The 20859-nt window shown below is 41.4% G+C and overlaps 1 long non-coding RNA gene across 7 annotated transcripts in view; it reads left to right on the top strand.

Annotated features, from left to right (window-relative positions):
- The window catches only part of LOC113621518 (uncharacterized), a 77673-nt gene that overhangs the window by 8553 nt on the left and 48261 nt on the right, over positions 1–20859 (top strand). For all 7 annotated transcript variants that reach the window (XR_003433208.1, XR_003433203.1, XR_003433207.1 and 4 more), the window contains exon 3: positions 1317–1423. This is a non-coding gene — a long non-coding RNA (uncharacterized LOC113621518). The remainder of the gene's footprint in view (positions 1–1316; positions 1424–20859) is intronic.

The raw sequence follows: 20859 nt of genomic DNA, 5'->3' as shown, positions 1-20859 counted from the left end.
GGGGGGGGGGGGGGGGGGGGGGGGGGGGGGGGGGCTTCCCTGGTGGCGCAGTGGTTGGGAGTCTGCCTGCCAATGCAGGGGACGCGGGTTCGTGCCCCGGTCCGGGAGGATCCCACATGCCGCGGAGCGGCTGCGCCCGTTGGCCGTGGCCGCTGAGCCTGCGCGTCCGGAGCCTGTGCTCCGCGGCGGGAGGGGCCACAGCAGTGAGAGGCCCGCGTACCGCAAAAAAAAAAAACAAAGAAAAACAAAAAAACCAGTCGTGAGGGGAAGCAAACACATGTATGTCTCTAATATAAGGCCGACTATGACGGGCACCAGGAATGAGAACGGGGAGGGGGCACAGAGAGGGCAACGGGAGAACTAGGGGAGACTTCCTGCGGCGGGTGAGGTGCTGGACACCAAGCAGAAACCCAGGAAGACCAAATACTTGGTGAGCCTGGGGTGTGGGGTGGCAGCCAGGCCACAGAGCAGCCGTGGCACAGAGACGGGGCCAGGGCCCAAACAGGTCTGCAGGGGCAGCTGCCCTGGGGGGCTGAGTGGAGGAGCTCCATGCGTGGGGAGGGCTTGCCCAGGCCCAGAAGGCGATGGGAACAGCTGCAGCTCATGCCCAGAAAGGGAGAAAGAACACAAGCGGATCCCAGGCCTCTCTACCCTCCTGGGAGATGCACGGTGGGGAGGGAAGGGCAGGGGGCTCAGAATCAGATGCTCTGGCCACATCTCAGCTCCGCCACTTGCTGACTGTGAAGCTTTGAGTCAGTAATTTAATATCAGTAAGCCTTATATTCCTCATCTGTTAAATTGGTGCAATATGCCCTCCTCTCAGAGTTTTTCATTAGGTTTAAATAACATGAGAGATGTAAAAAGCGCCTGGAACACAGGAGGCCCGTAATGTTTTTTCCATCCTGTTTTACTTTACCCTGTGGCCAGTGACTTGGAAATAAACATGAAATGACCACAATTATCCCTGGAATCAGCCAGGTCATACTGAATGGTCCCTATCTGCAAAAGGTTCTTACCCATCCTTGAAGATACTCTAAAACAGCACTTCTTTAAAAAGGATTCTGTGATGAAATAAATTTGACACATCTTAGAATAAAAATAGACATAGTTCTCTCCTGCAGGACTTCTCAGAGCCTTTAATATGTACACAAGAACACTGCAAATCTCTGAGAAAGGGATCTAGTATGGGGCTAGGGTTTCCCGAACATTTGTCCAAGAAACCTTCTGACTTCTGACCACAAATTTTTTTTTTTTTTTAAATAGCCATTAACATGTTCTGAGAGATGCTGATCTAAGCTCATTCCATTCCTTTACAGATGGAAAATTGAGGCCCAGAGGGATGAATTAACATACTCAGGGTCACAGAGAAACAGAGCTGGGATGAGAACCCAGCCCTCCACCATTTCCAGGAGCCCGGAAAACGGTAGGAGGTGTTTCCTGATATTCTTGAGCAAGATGGGGTGGGGGCGGGGGCAGGTACTGGGGGGTTAAGGGTGCCGTGCTTGGTTTCTCCAGTGGAAGCAGGTCACACAACAGCCCGCTGCCATTCACACCTGTCATTATTAGGGAGTTCCTGATTACGCCGGTCCCTACATATTCTGTTGCACCAGTGACTGCCTGAGTTTACCAGCAATTTCTGTATAATCTGAGCTGTGTACCTAGCTCTTCACATGCCTAGCTGCCAGCAAGGCTCCATGAAAATAAGGAGTATGTCAGTGAGGCGTGGTGCTGTCAGCCTCCAGTGATGCGTGTGTGGTGGGCAGCGAAACGGGCAGGGGACAGCTTGACACCAAGGCCACTTACAGGCATGAAGAGACTAAAAGGCAGCCTCTTCCCTCTGCATGGAAGGCTTTCCTTCTCCTAGCAATATGGGTGGAGATATCCCACTTCTCCAAGCAAGCTGCCACTTCTCCGTGTTTAGGCAAGACTGAGCCGACTGATGATACTTTTAGCTAAGAACAGACATTTGGCAGCTGGAGTCAGGCCCTCATGTTGCTCTGCTGTTCATGCACTGGGAATGTGGTCTTTAGGCTCCAGGGACTGTCAGAAAGGGAGGGGCCTTCCAATCGCACTGCCAGGTAGCCAACCAGCCACATAACCAACCAACCAACCAGCAATCGGCCCATTCATCCAACTGTATATCCAAGAGGAATATGCAAAGAATTGTATAAGTAGTGATATAGTGGTATATGCTTAACCGCTGGCAATCTGGGGGAAAAAGCCCTGGTTTGTGCTGTTTGCCACTTTCTGCAGTGTAAATATTCTCACTGTGGTCGAATTCAAACTACCAATGTGATGTCATCAATGCAGAGTCAAGAAAGATGCCCAGTAGCCTGATTTTATTTTTTTATTATTTTTTTTTGCGGTACGCGGGCCTCTCACTGTTGTGGCCTCTCCCGTTGCGGAGCACAGGCTCCAGATGCGCAGGCTCAGCGGCCATGGCTCACGGGCCCAGCTGCTCGGCGGCATGTGGGATCTTCCCGGACTGGGGCACGAACCCGCGTCCCCTGCATCGGCAGGCGGACTCTCAACCACTGCGCCACCAGGGAAGCCCCCAGTAGCCTGATTTTAGATGGTATTTCCACCATACAGATACAGATAACTTCAAGAGCATAGATAATTATAAAATGGTGTAAAATCATTAGGAAGTGATGTTTTGAGTATCCGTTATTTTTGCTATTAAGATAATTTAATTGAAAGTTTGTATAGTGATGGTTGTATTTAACAACCTAAAAGGTAGTTCTGATCACTAATTCCAATGTATGGGTGTATGTGCATGAGGGTGGGGGACAGTTGTCCTGACACCAACCAGAAATTCTTAAGACACAACCTGACCATTCTACAGTTTAACTCAATTCTGACACTATCTACCCAGAGACAGCATCAGATCCCCCAGGTTAAGGGCTCAGCACTACAAAACTGCCCCCTCCCCAACTTCAGATACCAGTCACAAGTCTAGACTGTCACCTGTGCTTGAGACTGACCAGCCATAGATCAGAGGTTCCCATGACCCCATTCTTGGGTTCAGTTAATTTGCTAGAGCAGTTCAGGGAATTCAGAGAAATATTTTACTTACTAGATTACCAGGTTATATAAAAAGATATAACTTAGGACCAACAGATGGACAAGATGCATAGGGTGAGGTATGTGGGAGGGACTCCCATGTCCTCTCCAGGTGTGCCATTCTACCTGAATCTCTATGTGTTCAACCAGGAAACTCTCCAAATTCCATCCTTTTGGGGTTTTGTGGAGGCTTCATGCATAGGCATGGTTCATTAAATCATTGGCCATTGGTGACTGATCCAACCTTCAGCCCCTCTCCCATCCCCAGGGGTCAAAGGGTGGGACAGGTGGCATTGAAAGTTCCAACCCCAGTCACAGGGTTGTTTCCTCTGGCAACCAGCCTCCATCCTTAGGTGACCTAGGGACATCCCAAAAGTCACTCATTAACATAACAAAAGATACCTTCATCCCTCTGCCACTTAAGGGATTTAGAAGCTCTGTGCTAGTCTTGTTATAAATCACAATATCACACAACCACATTGCAAAATTCCTGACAAATTATCAGCTATTGTAAGCTGATATGAGCCAGCCCCAGCACAAAGTAGATTTAGGGCACAGGGGAGAAAGTTGTTCGCTACTGGGGACAGGCATTGAAAAGGAATCGCTAGTGATATGACAGCCAAAAGTTTTAAATCTATACTGGAAGGAGAAGACCAGTCTGATTTAGCTGAGTCTGAGTTCATGTTGATTGCACTGATATAGTCCTTCTGGCATTCTTTGGATTGGGCATTATGTCCTCCAGTTCTGGGAACTTTTCTTATGTTATTTCTTCTGTTTTCTTACATGTCTTATATTATTCCTCTGGTAATGTCCTCCCAATTACTTTCTCTGATTTCTCTTTCTAGAGTTCCTATTGGACCTTCTGAAATTATATTCTAATTTATTTTTTTTATTGATGTATAGTTGATTTACAATGTTGTCTTAGTTTCTGCTGTACAGTAAAGTAATTCAGTTATACATATGTACACACTTTTTTATATTTTTTCCATTATGGTTTATCACAGGATATTGAATATAGTTCCCTGTGCTATACAGCAGGACCTTGTTGTTTATCCATTCTATATATAATAGTTTGCATCTGCTAACCCCAAACTCCCAATCCATCCCACTCCCATCCCTCCTCCCCCTTGGCAACCACAAGTCTGTTGGCTATGTCTGTGAGTCTGTTTCTGTTTTATAAATAAGTTCATTTATGTCATATTCTACATTCCACATATAAGTGATATCATACGGTATTTCTCTTTCTCTGTCTGACTTACTTCATTTAGTATGATAATATCTAGGTCTATCCATGTTGTTGCAAATGGTGTTATTTCATTCTTTTTTATGGCTGAGTAATATTCCATTGTATATATGTACCACATCTTTATCCATTCATCTGTTGATGGACATCCAGGTTGTTTCCATGTCTTGGCTATTGTGAATAGTGCTGCTATGAACATAGGGATACACGTATCTTTTTGAGTTATAGTTTTGTCTGGACATATGCTCAGAGGTAGGACTGCTGGATCATATGACAACTCTATTTTTAGTTTTTTGAGGAACCTCCATATTGCTTTCCATAGTGGCTGCACCAATTTACATTCCCAAAAAAAGTGTAGGAGGGTTCCCCTTTTTTGTACCCTCTCCATCATTTGTTATTTGTAGATTTTTAAATGATGGCCATTCTGACTGGTGTGAGGTGGTACCTCACTGTGGTTTTGATTTGCATTTCTCTAATAATTAATGATGTTGAGCATCCTTTCATGTGCCCCTGGACCATCTGTATATCCTCCTTGGAGAGATGTCTGTTTAGGTCTTCTGCCCATTTTTGGATTCAGTTGTTTGTTTTTATGATGTTGAGCTCCATGAGCTGTTTGTATATTTTGCAGATTAATCCTTTGTTGCTTCTTTGCGAATATTTTCTCTCATTCTTTTTTTTTAACAACTTTATTGGAGTATAATTGCTTTACAATGGTGTGTTAGTTTCTGCTTTACAACAAAATGAATCAGTTATATATATACATATATTCCCAAATCTCTTCCCTCTTGCGTCTCCCTCCTTCCCACCCTCCCTATCCCACCCCTCCAGGCGATCACAGAGCACCGAGCTGATCTCCCTGTGCTATGTGGCTGCTTCGCACTAGTTATCTACCTTACGTTTCGTAGTGTATATATGTCCATGCCTCTCTCTCGCTTTGGCACAGCTTACCCTTCCCCCTCCCCATATCCTCAAGTCCATTCTCTAGTAGGTCTGCGTCTTTATTCCTGTCTTACCCCTAGGTTCTTCATGACATTTTTTTTTCTTAAATTCCATATATATGTGTTAACATACAGTATTTGTCTCTCTCTTTCTGACTGACTTCACTCTGTATGAAAGACTCTAGGTCTATCCACCTCATTACAAATAGCTCAATTTCATTTCTTTTTATGGCTGAGTAATATTCCATTGTATACATGTGCCACATCTTCTTTATCCATTCATCTTATGATAGACACGTAGGTTATTTCCATCTCCAGGCTATTGTAAATAGAGGGGCAATGAACATTTTGGTACATGACTCTTTTTGAATTACGGTTTTCTCAGGGTATATGCCCAGTAGTGGGATTGCTGGGTCATATGGTAGTTCTATTTGTAGTTTTTTAAGGAACCTCCATACTGTTCTCCACAGTGGCTGTATCAATTTACATTGCCACCAACAGTGCAAGAGGGTTCCCTTTTCTCCACACCCTCTCCAGCATTTATTGTTTCTAGATTTTTTGATGATGGCCATTCTGACTGGTGTGAGATGATATCTCATTGTAGTTTTGATTTGCATTTCTCTAATTATTAGTGTTGTTGAGCATTCTTTCATGTGTTTGTTGGCAGTCTGTATATCTTCTTTGGAGAAATGTCTATTGAGGTCTTCTGCCCATTTTTGGATTGGGTTGTTTGTTTTTTTGTTATTGAGCTGCATGAGCTGCTTATAAATTTTGGAGATTAATCCTTTGTCAGTTGCTTCATTTGCAAATATTTTCTCCCATTCTGAGGGTTGTCTTTTGATCTTGTTTATGGTTTCCTTTGCTGTGCAAAAGCTTTTAAGTTTCATTAGGTCCCATTTGTTTATTTTTGTTTTTATATCCATTTCTCTAGGAGGTGGGTCAAAAAGGATCTTGCTGTGATTTATGTCATAGAGTGTCCTGCCTGTGTTTTCCTCTAAGAGTTTGATAGTTTCTGGCCGTACATTTAGGTCTTTAACCCATTTTGAGCTTATTTTGGTGTATGGTGTTAGGGAGTGATCTAATTTCATACTTTTACATGTACCGGTCCAGTTTTCCCAGCAGCACTTATTGAAGAGGCTATCCTTTCTCCACTGTACATTCCTGCCTCCTTTATCAAAGATAAGGTGACCATATGTGTGTGGGTTTATCTTTGGACTTTCTATCCTGTTCCATTGATCTATCTTTCTGTTTTTGTGCCAGTACCATACTGTCTTGATTACTGTAGTTTTGTAGTATAGTCTGAAGCCAGGGAGTCTGATTCCTCCAGCTCCGTTTTTTGTTCTCAAGATTGCTTTGGCTATTCGGGGTCTTTTGTGTTTCCATACAAATTGTGAAATTTTTTGTTCTAGTTCTGTGAAAAATGCCAGTGGTAGTTTGATAGGGATTGCATTGAATCTGTAGATTGCTTTGGGTAGTAGAGTCATTTTCACAATGTTGATTCTTCCAATCCAAGAACATGGTATATCTCTCCATCTATTTGTATCATCTTTAATTTCTTTCATCAGTGTCTTATAATTTTCTGCATACAGGTCTTTTGTCTCCTTAGTTAGGTTTATTCCTAGATATTTTATTCTTTTTGTTGCAATGGTAAATGGGAGTGTTTTCTTGATTTCACTTTCAGATTTTTCATCATTAGTGTATAGGAATGCCAGAGATTTCTGTGCATTAATTTTGTATCCTGCTACTTTACCAAATACATTGATTAGCTCTAGTAGTTTTCTGGTAGCATCTATAGGATTCTCTATGTATACTATCATGTCATCTGCAAACAGTGACAGCTTTACTTCTTCTTTTACCATTTGGATTCCTTTTCTTCTCTGATTGCTGTGGCTAAAACTTCCAAAACTATGTTGAATAAGAGTGGTGAGAGTGGGCAACCTTGTCTTGTCCTGATCTTAGTGGAAATGCTTTCAGTTTTTCACCATTGAGGACGATGTTGGCCATGGATTTGTCATATATGGCCTTTATTATGTTGAGGAAAGTTCCCTCTATACCTACTTTCTGCAGGGTTTTTATTATAAATGGGTGTTGAATTTTGTCAAAAGCTTTTCTGCATCTATTGAGATGATCATATGGTTTTTCTCCTTCAGTTTGTTAATATGGTGTATCACGTTGATTGATTTGCGTATATTGAAGAATCCTTGCATTCCTAGAATAAACCCCACTTGATCATGGTGTATGATCCTTTTAATGTGCTGTTGGATTCTGTTTGCTAGTATTTTGTTGAGGATTTTTGCATCTATGTTCATCAGTGATATTGGCCTGTAGTTTTCTTTCTTTGTGACATCTCTGTCTGGTTTTGGTATCAGGGTGATGGTGGGCTCGTAGAATGAGTTTGGGAGTGTTGCTCCCTCTGCTATATTTTGGAAGAGTTTGAGAAGGATAGGTGTTAGCTCTTCTCTAAATGTTTGATAGAATTCGTCTGTGAAGCCATCTGGTCCTGGGCTTTTGTTTGTTGGAAGATTTTTAATCACAGTTTCAATTTCAGTGCTTGTGATTGGTCTGTTCATATTTTCTATTTCTTCCTGATTCAGTCTTGGCTGGTTGTGCGTTTCTAAGAATTTGTCCATTTCTTCCAGGTTGTCCATTTTATTGGCATAGAGTTGCTTGTAGTAATCTCTCATGATCTTTTGTCTTTCTGCAGTGTCAGTTGTTACTTCTCCTTTTTCATTTCTAATTCTATTGATTTGAGTCTTCTCCCTTTTTTTCTTCATGAGTTTGGCTAATGGTTTATCCATTTTGTTTATCTTCTCAAAGAACCAGGTTTTAGTTTTATTGATCTTTGCTATCATTTCCTTCATTTCTTTTTCATTTATTTCTGATCTGATTTTTATGATTTCTTTCCTTCTGCTAACTTTGGGTTTTTTTTTTTGTTCTTCTTTCTCTAATTGCCTTAGGTGCAAGGTTAGGTTGTTTATTCGAGATGTTTCCTGTTTCTTAAGGTAGGATTGTATTGCTATAAACTTCCCTCTTGGAACTGCTTTTGCTGCATCCCATAGATTTTGGGTCGTTGTGTCTCCATTGTCATTTGTTTCTAGGTATTTTTTAATTTCCTCTTTGAATTCTTCAGTGATCACTTCGTTATTAAGTAGTGTATTGTTTAACCTCCATGTGTTTGTATTTTTGACAGATCTTTTACTGTAATTGATGTCTAGTCTCATGGCGTTGTGGTCGGAAAAGATACTTGATAAAATTTCAATTTTCTTAAATTTACCAAGGCTTGATTTGTGACCCAAGATATGATCTATCCTGGAGAATGTTCGATGAGCACTTGAGAAAAATGTGTATTCTGTTGTTTTTGGATGGAATGTCCTATAAATATCTATTAAGTCCATCTTGTTTAATGTATCATTTAAAGCTTGTGTTTCCTTATTTATTTCCATTTTGGATGATCTGTCCATTGGTGAAAGTGGGGTGTTAAAGTCCCCTACTTTGAATGTGTTATTGTTGATTTCCCCTTTTATGGCTGTTAGTATTTGCCTTATGTATTGAGGTGCTCCTATGTTGGGTGCATCAATATTTACAATTGTTATATCTTCTTCTTGGATCGATCCCTTGATCATTATGTAGTGTCCTTCTTTGTCTCTTCTAATAGTCTTTATTTTAAAGTCTATTTTGTGTGATATGAGGATTGCTACTCCAGCTTCTTTTTGGTTTCCATTTGCATGAAATATCTTTTTCCATCCCCTTACTTTCAGTCTGTATGTGTCTCTAGGTATGAAGTGGGTCTCTTGTAGACAGCATATATATGGGTCTTGATTTGTATCCATTCAGCCAATCTGTGTCTTTTGGTGGGAGCATTTAGTCCATTTACACTTAAGGTAATTATTGATATGTATGTTCCTATTCCCATTTTCTTAATTGTTTTGGGTTCATTATTGTAGGTCTTTTCCTTCTCTTGTGTTTCTTGCCTAGAGAAGTTCCTTTAGCAGTTGTTGTAGAGCTGGTTTGATGGTGCTGAACTGTCTCAGATTTTGCTTGTCTGTAAAGGTTTTAATGTCTCCATCAAATCTGAATGAGATCCTTTCTGGATAGAGTAATCTTGGTTGCAGATTTTTCTCCTTCATCACTTTAAATATGTCCTGCCAGTCCCTTCTGGCTTGCAGAGTTTCTGCTGAAAGATCAGCTGTTAACCTTGTGGGGATTCCCTTGTGTGTTATTTGTTGTTTTTCCCTTGCTTCTTTTAATATGTTTTCTTTGTATTTAATTTTTGACAGTTTGTACCAAACGTAAGGTAGATAGCTAGTGGGAAGCAGCCACATAGCACAGGGAGATCAGCTCGGTGCTTTGTGACCGCGTGGAGGGGTGGGTAGGGAAGGTGGGAGGGAGGGAGACGCAAGTGGGAAGAGATATGGGAACATATGTATATATATAACTGATTCATTTTGTTGTGAAGCTGAAACTAACATACCATTGTAAAGCAATTATACTCCAATAAAGATGTTAAAAAAAACATAATACATTAGCAAAATGGATAGTCCTGAAAAAAACAAAAAAAAATTTTTTTTGACAGTTTGATAAATATGTGTCATGGCATATTTCTCCTTGAATTTATCCTGTATGGGACTCTCTATGCTTCCTGGACTTGATTAACTATTTCCTTTCCCATATTAGGTAAGTTTTCAACTATAATCTCTTCAAATATTTTCTCAGTCCCTTTCTTTTTCTCTTCTTCTTCTGGAACCCCTATAATTCTAATGTTCGTGTGTTTAATGTTGTCCCAGAGGTCTCTGAGACTGTCCTCAGTTCTTCTCATTCTTTTTTCTTTATTCTGCTCTGCAGTAGTTATTTCCACTATTTTATCTTCCAGGTCACTTATCCATTCTTCTGCCTCAGTTATTCTGCTATTGATCGCATCTAGAGTATTTTTCATTTCATTTATTGTATTGTTCATCATTGTTTGTTTCATCTTTAGTTCTTCTAGGTCCTTGTTAAATGTTTCTTGCATTTTCTCTATTCTATTTCCAAGATTTTGGATCATCTTTACTATCATTATTCTGAATTCTTTTTCAGGTAGACTGCCTATTTCCTCTTCATTTGTTAGGTCTGGTGGGTTTTTATCTTGCTCCTTCATCTGCTGTGTGTTTTTCTGTCTTTTCATTTTGCTTATCTTACTGTGTTTGGGGTCTCCTTTTTGCAGGCTGCAGGTTCGTGGTTCCCGTTGTTTTTGGTGTCCCCAGTGGCTAAGGTTGGTTCAGTGGGTTTTGTAGGCTTCCTGGTGGAGGGGACTAGTGCCTGTGTTCTGGTGGATGAGGCTGAATCTTGTCTTTCTCGTGGGCAGGTCCACATCTGGTGGTGTGTTTTGGGGTGTCTGTGGACTTATTATAATTTTAGGCAGCCTCTCTGCTAATGGGTGGGGTTGTTTTCCTGTCTTGCTAGTTGTTTGGCATAGGATGTTCAGCACTGTAGCTTGCTGGTCGTTGAGTGAAGCTGGGTGCTGGTGTTGAGATGGAGATCTCTAGGAGATTTTTGCCGTTTGATATTATGTGGAGCTGGGAGGTCTCTTGTGGACCAGTGTCCTGAAGTTGGCTCTCCCACCTCAGAGGCACAGCACTGACTCCTGGCTGCAGCACCATGAGCCTCTCTTTCTAGCAAAGATCCAGGCTTCTCCACGTGGGAATCTCCCTCTGGCTGTCCATGCACAGTAGTAGGGTGGGGGTGACCACCCACCAGTCCAATGTGGCAACCATGCTGGAGATGCTGGCTGGTCTCTTCTGCCTTTCCAGCCACAACCAGGGAGTGGACTGGGTCTCCGCCTCCAGCCCTCCCAAAGGGAAGGACCTCTCAGCTTTCTGGAAGGAAAGGGTGCAGGGGAGCTGGGTGGCTGTCTCTGGTCTTACTCTCTTCAGAGGGATGGTTCCCCAGGAAGTTCGTGCCTCCTTTTAACCCCCAGCTTTAGAAGGTTTCAACAGCATAGCTTTCTTGAGAAAATGCTTGTCATGGCAACAGCTCCAGCCAACTCAGGCAGACTCTGGCTCACCAGCCCAGCCAGAGCAGGAGGAGAAGGGGGAGGCTATTTTCTCTCATTCTGAGGGTTGTCTTTTCATCTTGTTTATATTTTCCTTTGCTGTGCAAAAGCTTTTAAGTTTCATTAGGTCCCATTTTTTTATTTTTGTTTTTATTTTCATTACTCTAGGAGGTAGATCAAAAAAGATCTTGCTGTGATTTTTGTCAAAGTGTGTTCTTCCTATGTTTTCCTCTAATAGTTTTATAGTGTCCAGTCTTACATTTAGGTCTTTAATCCATTTTGAGTTTATTTTTGTGCATGGTGTTAGGGAGTGTTCTAATTTCATTCTTTTACATGTAGCTGTCCAGTTTTCCCAGCACCACTCATCGAAGAGGCTGTCTTTTCTCCATTGTAAGTTCTTACCTCCTTTGTCATAAATTAGGTGACCATATGTGTGTGGGTTTATCTCTGGGCTTTCTATCCTGTACCATTGATCTATATTTCTGTTTTTGTGCCAGCACCATACTGTCTTGATTATTGTAGACTTGTAGTATAATATGAAGTCAGGGAGCCTGATTCCTCCAGCTCCAATTTTCTTTCTCAAGATTGCTTTGGCTTTTCAGAGTCTTTTGTGTTTCCATACAAATTGTAAAATATTTTTTTCTAATTCTGTAAAGAATGCCATTGGTAATTTTATAGAGATTGCATTGAATCTGTAGTATAATACCCAACTGCTTTGGGTAGTATATTCATTTTCACAATATTGATTCTTCAATCCAAAAATGTGGTATGTCTCTCCATCTGTTTGTCATCTTTGATTTCTTTCATCAGTGTCTGATAGTTTTCTGAATACAGGTGTTTTGCCTCCTTAGGTAGGTTTATTCCTAGGTATTTTATTCTTTTTGTTGTGATGGTAAACAGAATTGTTTCCTTAAGTTCTCTTTCTGATCTTTTGTTGTTAGTGTATAGGAATGCAAGAGATTTCTGTGCATTAGTTTTGTATCCTGCAACTTTACCAAATTCATTGATTAGCTCTAGTAGTTTTCTGGTGGCATCTTTAGGATTTTCTATGTATAGAATCATGTTATATGCAAACAGTGACAGTTTTACTTCCTCTTTTCCAATTTGTATTTTTTATTTCCTTTTCTTCTCTGATTGCTGAGGCTAGGACTTCCATAACTATGTTGAGTAAGAGTGGTGATAGTGGACATCCTTCTTTTGTTCCTGATCTTAGTGGAAATGCTTTCAATTCTTCACCATTGAGAATGATGTTTGCTGTGGGTTTGTCATATATGGCCTTTATTACATTGAGGTAGGTTCCCTCTATGCCCACTTTCTGGAGAGTTTTTATCACAAATGGGTGTTGAATTTTGTAAAAAGCTTTTTCTGCATCTATTGAGATGATCATACGGTTTTTATTCCTTAATTTGTTAATATGGTGTATCACATTGATTGATTTGCATATATTGAAGAATCCTTGCATTCCTGGAACAAATCCCACTTGATCATGGTGTATGATCCTTTTAATGTGTTGTTGGATTCTGTTTGCTAGTATTTTGTTGAGGATCTTTGCGTCTATATTCATCAGTGATATTGGTCTGTAAGTTTCTTTTTTTGTGATATCTTTGTCTGGTTTTGGTATAATAGTGATGGTGGCCTCGTAGAACAAATTTGGGAGTGTTCCTCCCTCTGCAATTTTGTGGAAGATTTTGAGAAGGATGGGTGTTAGCTCTTCTCTAAATGTTTGATAGAATTCACCTGTGAAGCCATCTGGTCCTGGACTTTTGTTTGTTGGAAGACTTTTAATTACAGTTTCAATTTCATTACCTGTGATAGGTCTGTTTATATTTTCCAGTTCTTCTTGGTTCAGTCTTGGAAAATTGTACCTTTCCAAGAATTTGTCCATTTCTTCATTTTATTGGCAATTAGTTCCTTGTAGTAGTCTCTTATAATCCTTTGTATTTCTGCAGTGTCAGTTGTAATTTCTCCTTTTTCATATCTAATTTTATTGAGTTAAGTCCCCTCCCTTTTTTTCTTGATGAGTCTGGCTAAAGGTTTATCAAATTTGTTTAACATCTCAATGAACCAGCTTTTAGTTTTATTGATCTTTGCTATCATCTTCTTCATTTCTATTTCATTTATTTCTGCTTTGATCTTTATGCTTTCTTTCCTACTACTGACTTTGGGTTTTCTTTGTTCTTCTTTCTCTAGTTGCTTTAGGTGTAAGGTTAGATTGTTTATTTGAGATTTTTCTTGTTTATTAAGGTGAGATTGAATTGCTATAAATTTCCCTCCTAGGACTGCTTTTGCACGTTTTGGGTCATTGTGTCTCCACTGTCATTTGTTTCTATGTATTTTTTAAAATTTCCTCTTGGATTTCTCCAGTGATCTCTTGGTTATTTAGTAGCACACTATTTAGCCTCCATGTATTTGTGTTTTTTACTATTTTTTTTTTCCTGTAATTGATTTCTAATCTCATAGCATTGTGGTCAGAAAAGGTGCTTGATATGATTTCAATTTTCTTAAATTTTCTGAGGCTTTATTTGTGACCCAAGATGTGATCTATCCTGCACAATGTTCTGTGTGCACTTGAGAAGAAAGTGTATTCTTCCACTTGTGGGTGGAATGTCCTATAAATGTCAATCAAATCTATCTGGTCTGTTGTGTCATTTAAAGCTTGTGTTTCCTTATTTATTTTGTTTGGATCTGTCCATTCATGTAAGTGGGGTGTTAAAGTACCCCACTATTACTGTGTTGCTGTCGATTTCTCCTTTTATGGTTGTTGGTATTTGCCTTATGTATTGAGGTGCTCCTATGTTGGGTGCATAAATATTATAATTGTTATATCTTCTCAGATTGATCCCTTGATCATTATGTAGTGTCCTTCCTTATCTCTCACAACAGTCTTTATTTTAACATCTATTTTATCTGATATGAGTATTGCTACTCCAGCTTTCTTTTGATTTCCGTTTGCATGGAATATCTTTTTCCATCCTCTCACTTTCAGTCTGTATGTGTCCCTAGCACTGAAGTGGTCTCTTGTAGACAGCATATATATGGGTCTTGTTTTTGTATCCATTCAGCCAGTCTGAGTCTTTTGGTTGGGGCATTTAATCCATTTATATTTAAGGTAATTATTGATATGTATGTTCCTATTACCGTTTTGTTAATTATTTTAGGTTTGTTTTTGTGGGTCTTTTTCTTCTCTGTGTTTCCCACCTAGAGAAGTTCCTTTAGCATTTGTTGTAAAGCTGGTTTGGGGATGCTGAATTCTCTTAGCTTTTTCTTGTCTGTAAAGCATTTGATTTCTCCATCAAATCTGAATGAGATCTTTGTTGGGTAGAGTAATCTTGGTTGCAGGTTCTTCTCTTTCATCACTTTGAATATATCCTGCCACTCCCTTCTGGCCTGCAGAGTTTCTGTTGAAAAATCAGCTGATAACCTTATGGGAATTCCCTTGTATGTTATTCTTTTGCTTTTCCCTTGCTGCTTTTAATATTTTTTCCTTGAATTTAATGTTTGTTAGTTTGATTAATATGTTTCTTGTGTTTCTCCTTGGGTTTATCCTGTATGGGACTCTCTGCACTTCCTGGACTTGGGTGGCTATTTCCTTCCCCATGTTAGGGACGTTTTTGACTATAATCTCTTCAAATATTTTCTCAGACCCTTTCTTTTTCTATTCTTCTTCTGGGACCTCTATAATTTGAATGTTGGTATGTTTAGTGTTGTCCCAGAGGTCTCTGAGACTGTCTTCAATTCTTTTCATTCTTTTTACTTTATTCTGCTCCTCGGCAGTTATTTCCACCATTCTATCTTCCAGCTCACTTATTCATTCTTCTGCCTCAGTTATTCTCCTGTTGATTCCTTCTAGTGTATTTTTCATTTCAGTTATTGTGTTGTTCATCTCTGTTTGTTTGTTCTTTAGTTCTTCTAGGTCTTTGTTAAACATTTCTTGTATTTTCTCGATCTGTGCCTCCATTCTATTTCCAAGATTTTGGATCATCTTTATTATCATTACTCTGAATTCTTTTTCATGTAGATTGCCTATTTCCTCTTCATTGGCTATTGTGAATAGGAAAGCAAGGCTTAGAGAGGTAGTGAATTTCCCATTTCAATAATGAATTTGCCATTCATTATTGGTTTTTACTTTGCTCTTTCATCTGTAACATATTTTTTTGCCAGCCGTCTTTTTTTTTTGATGGGTGGGACTGTGTTGCTGTCTTACTGGTTGTTTGGCCTGAGGCTTTCAGCACTGGAGTTTGTAGGCTATTGGGTAGAGCTGGGTCTTGGTGCCAAGATGAGGACCTCTGGGAGACCTCACTCTGATTGATATTTCCTGGGGTTTGAGGTTCTCTGTAAGTCCAGTGGTTCAGACTTGGTGTTCCCACCACAGGAGCTCAGGCCCAGCCCCCAGCCCGTGAACCAAGATCCTTCAAGCTGTGCAGGGTGGCAATAAAAAAAAGGGCAGAACGATAACAAAGAGTAAAAAATAAAATAAGATTAGAAAACTAACAGATATGTTAGAAAAAATAAAATATAAATAAACAACAACCAGAAGGTAAACAGAACCACTTTAGCAAAAGAACAGAAGGAAAAAAAAAGCCAGAAAAGGCCTTGGCTGTGGGGGGCAGGGCTTAGGTGGGGGTGGGGCTTAGGCAGGGGTGGGACCTAGGCTTAGGACCCAGGTGCCAGAAAAGGTCTTGCGGGGTAGGGGGGGGCGGGTGGGCTGGGCTTAGGCTCAGCATGGCCAGAGGGCCTCCGGAGTGCCTCTGGACTTGGAGTGTGAATGATCAGGCCCGGGACCTCAGCAGGCTCCCCGTTCACCTCTGCTCTTCTTACTCCCCTGCCACGCCCCTAGGACCCACATGGCAGAGGGGGCCACAGAAGGCAGAGGACCATGTCCAGAACACCAGCAGGCTCCCCGGGGCCCGAGTGGGCAGGGGAAATGCAAGCTGCATTCCCTCCCTGATCCTCTGATCCCCAAGGTTCCCTCCCCATTCATCTCTACTCTTCTTACCCCATCTCCCTCCCACACCCCTAGGACCCATGTGGCAGGAGGGGGCCCCTGAGGGTGGAGGACCTGGCCCAGGACCCCAGCAGGCTTCCCGGGGCCTCAGTGAGCAGGGGAAAGGCCAGCCGTGTTCCCACCCCCCACCCCTCCCCCATCCTCCAAACCTCCGAGGGTCCCTCCAGGCACGGGAACCCCTCCCCTCCCACGGCCACCCCTCAGGGGCACTGGACCCATCTGACCTCCACTTCTCCTCCCCCCTTGCTTCCCCCCACATCCTACCTGGTCACTCTGTGGTTCCTCCCATCCCTTTGGGTGTTGAGGTTCCCCACCAGCATCTGGTAGGTGCCCTAGTTGTGGGGAGATGCTAACTCAGCATCAGCATTTCTCTAATAAATAGCAGTGTTGAGCATCTTTTCCTGTGCCTGTTGGTCATCTGTATGTCTTCTTTGAAGAAATGTCTATTTAGGTCTTCTGCCCATTTTTTAATCAGGTTGTTTGTTTTTTGTTGTTGTTGAGTTGTATGAGGTTAACATACATGTTTTTATATTTTGGAAACTAAGCCCTTGTCAGTCACAACATTTGTAAATATTTTCTCCCAGTCTGTAGGTTGTCTTTTGATTTTATTTATGGTTTCCTTTGCTGTACAGAAGCTTGTAAATTTGATTAGGTCCCATTTGTTTATTTTTGCTTTTGTTTCTATTGCCTTGGGAGACTGACCTAAGAAAACATTGGTACAATTTATGTCAGAGAATGTTTTGCCTGAGTTTTTCTTCTAGGAGTTTCATGGTGTCATGTCTTATATTTAAGTCTTTAAACCATTTTGAGTTTATTTTTGTGTATGATGTGACGGTGTGTTCTAACTTCATTGATATACATGCAGCTGTCCAACTATCCCAATACTACTTGTTGAAGAGACTCTTTTTTCCATTGTATACTGCCTCCTTTGTCTAGGATTAATTGACTGTAGGTGTGTGGGTTTATTTCTGGGCTCTCTGTTCTCTTGCATTGGTCAATATGTCTGTTTTTTGCCAATATCATGTTGTTTTGATAACTGTAGCCTTGTAGTGTTGTTTGAAGTCTGGGAGTCTTATGCCTCTAGTTTTGTTCTTTTTTCTCAGGATTACTTTGGCAATTCTGGGTCTTCTGGTTCTATATTAGGATTATTGGTTCTAGTTCTGTTAAAATTGTCATAGGTAATTTGATAGGAATCACATTAAATCTGTAGATTGCTCTGGGTAGCTTGGCCATTTTAACAATATTAATTCTTCCAATCCAACAGCATGGGGTATCTTTCCATTTCTGTGAATCATCTTCAATTTCAATTTCCTAAATATTTTATAGTTCTCACTGTATAGGTCTTTCACTGCCTTGGTTAAGTTTATTCCTAGGTATTTTATTTTTTGATGCAATTTTAAATGAGATTGTTTTCTTACTTTCTGATATTTCATGGCTAGTGTAAAGAAATGCAACAGTTTTCTGTATATTAATCTTGTATCCTGTTACATTACTGAATTCATTTATTACTTCTAATAGTTTTTGTGTGGAGTCTTTAGGGTTTTCGATATATAGTATCATGTCATCTGCATAGACCTTCTAATTAAAAAAAACTTTACTGCTTTCCACCTTTGTCCTCCACCCCGTTTTCCGGTGATCTTTCCCAAATTTATCATTCAACCCTATTATTAAATTTTTATTTAGTATCATTTCTAATTTCCAAGAATATGTTATGATCTCTGGCTGTTCCTTTTTTTAATAGCTTCTATTTGTGTCTCATGAATTTAATACCGTCTCTTCTTAGGATATTATCATTTATTTTGACATTTTCTTTATCTCTGGGTATTATCTACTTCTTCTGGGTGCCTTTTTTTGATTGTCTTGATCTGTGTTCTGTTGGAGGTTTTCCTCAAATATTTGATGGAACTTGACTGTGCCTTTGTGTCCAAATGTTATGGGAAACTAAGGCACTGGTGGGATGTAGGAGACTGGCGAGCTGCCTTGTGGGGTGAGCAGGTCCATGGTATTTTCACTTGGGGTCCCAAAGTCAGTAGCTGTGGGTACTGGGCACTTCAGTTTCTCTAGAGAATAGAAAGCTCCTCCTCCTCCTGCCTGCCCAAGGATAGATGCCTAGCTTCTAGGGAAGAGGCTGGGGCAGGCTCATCTGTCAGGTTACAAATTCTTGTTTAGTCTGTTGTACTTAGGACTTCGTCACTGCCCTCCCACTCTCAGGCCTCCCTGGTTCATTATTCAGAAACCAAAGTTCCAGTTTCCTGCCAGATTGGGGAAAGGGTACTCATTGGTGAGTATCTGGGCAAGGACTACTTTTCCTCACATGGATTTTCAAAATCCTCTCCCTGTTTTCAGCCCCCATTTCCCTGGCGTCACCCCCATCTTTCTCATCTAGTGCCCCCTACTCCTGTGCTTCACAGGGGTTCTGCAAGGTGGACCAGATTCCTTCCTGCTGGTACCCCCTGACATCAGGTGCTTAGATTTGGGCTTTCTCCTCTCTGCTAAATCATTTCTCGTCCCTCTGTCTACTTCCCATCTTCATATATTGTGGTTTGAAGTTACAGACTTCTCCTCACTTCATCAGACTTGGAGTTTTATTTTAGGTTTTTGTTTTATATTGTTTTGGAGGTGATTTTCAAGAGGATAAGGAGGCGGGTACAATATGGCCTCACTTAACCATCCTGAAACCACAAATCTGACTCTCAGATGGATAGCCCATAACCAATCTCTCCCCTGAACTCTGACAGTATGTTTGAAACTTCTACTTGGTTGTTTTTTTTTTTAAAAAAATCTCACATTTGTTTTCAACAAGACACGATTTCTTCTCCCCTTTAAAAAAAAAAAGGGGGGGGGGCTGCTTCTCTCTAAGCCTTCTCTATCTTAATAAAGGCATGCATCAAATTGCTCGAGCTGAAAACACAGGAGAAAGCTGTAATCCCCCTCTTTTATTCATACCAGCCTGCCTGCAGCCCTTTTCCTTGGCAAGGCCTGGCTGCTACCCCTTCAAAATATATCCCGTTCTTTCATTTCTTATTCCACCTTAACTGGTCACCAGTTCAAGCCTACATCTTTCTATCACCTTTTGCCTAAACTGTTTTATCACCTCCTAACTAGTCTTCCTCCTGACACACTTGCCCACCTATACTCTACTTTCTATACAATGACCAGATCATGTCACTTCCCTAATTCAAATTCTCCAGTGTCTTCCCATCACACTTTGGATAAAAACCCATTCCTTCCTGTGGAAGATGAGGCCCTCCTGATATGACCTCTCATTCTGACCCCACCTCCCTCCCTGGCCCTCCTCTCTGTCCTCAGCTACCCTGGCCCTCTGACAGTCTTTTTCCTTCCTTGGTGCCTTTGCTGTTGCTGTTCCCTCTGCCTGGCATCCTCTTCCCCCAGGGTTTCACAGGGCTGTCTCCTCCTTGTTCAGTTCTTGGTTCAAATGTCACCTACTTCCCTGACCATTAGTTCTAAAGCAGCACCTCCCACTCCAGTCACTATGAAATCACCTTTATACCACTCATCACTGTGTAAGATGATCTTGCTTGTTTATTGGTTTATTTCTTTGTTACCTGTCTCTTTTCATTAGAAGAGAGGGCAGGGACCATGTCTCTCCTGATCACTGCTATATCTCTAGTGCCTTGAATAGTGTTTGATACACAGCAGGAACCAAATAAAGACTTGTTGAATGATAGAAAAGTTGGAAGCCAGGAGTCCTTTGCTATCGTACCAGTTCTACAACTTTCAGGCTAGGCAAGCTTAAGCAAAGAACTTGACCTCTGTGAGCTTCAGTTTATCTTATATGTACCATGGGGATAATGGTCCTTTCCTTTCCATCTTTGATGGCGGGGGGAGGTGGTTGGTACACTGTTGTAAGGCTAAATGAGGTTGTGAAAGTGAAGACCCTCTGCAAGAGCTTGTTTATGAGCTGTGAAGCCCTCTGAACATGTACAGGAAGGCTCCCATTTGCATACTTCCCCTGCCACTCCATTTATCCCAAGAGGGAGTGGAAGTGAAAGGAGGGCTGGAAAGGGAAGAGGGTAACTGGGTTTAATATTTAATACCCTTATTTCAGAGGGAAAGGCCCCACTGCCATTTGTACAGCAGGAAGCAGCTGGATGGTGTGTCTATAGTTGTTATACACTCCAGACCTGACGCTAGTGGGGCTCCTGTGCTTCCCTGCAAGCTGAACCCAGAGAGGGCTTAAGCCAACCTGGTGTCAATCTGTGACCAGAGACTTCTTGGATTACACTCACTCAGCTGTAGTCCAGAGCATCTATAGTGTTTGTTGATGACCTCTATTTTTTTCTTTTATTTCTTTTTTTTTTTTTTTTGCGTTATGCAGGCCTCTCACTGTTGTGGCCTCCTCCGTTGCGGAGCACAGGCTCCGGACGCGCAGGCTCAGCGGCCATGGCTCACGGGCCCAGCCACTCCACGGCATGTGGGATCCTCCCGGACCGGGGCACAAACTCGCGTCCCCTGCATCGGCGGGCGGACTCTCAACCACTGCGCCACCAGGGAAGCCCCCTTTTTCTTTTTTTTTTAAGAAAAAGAAATCACAGCAAGCACTGTCTGGTACTGGTAAATG

The sequence above is a fragment of the Aethalodelphis obliquidens genome, unplaced genomic scaffold, assembly GCF_003676395.1.
Source record: "Aethalodelphis obliquidens isolate GAN/ISIS:26980383/991018 unplaced genomic scaffold, ASM367639v1 scaffold1, whole genome shotgun sequence".
Taxonomy (NCBI): domain Eukaryota; kingdom Metazoa; phylum Chordata; class Mammalia; order Artiodactyla; family Delphinidae; genus Aethalodelphis; species Aethalodelphis obliquidens.
The sequence above is the reverse complement of the archived record's forward strand: the minus strand, read 5'-3'. Positions and strand labels throughout refer to the sequence as shown.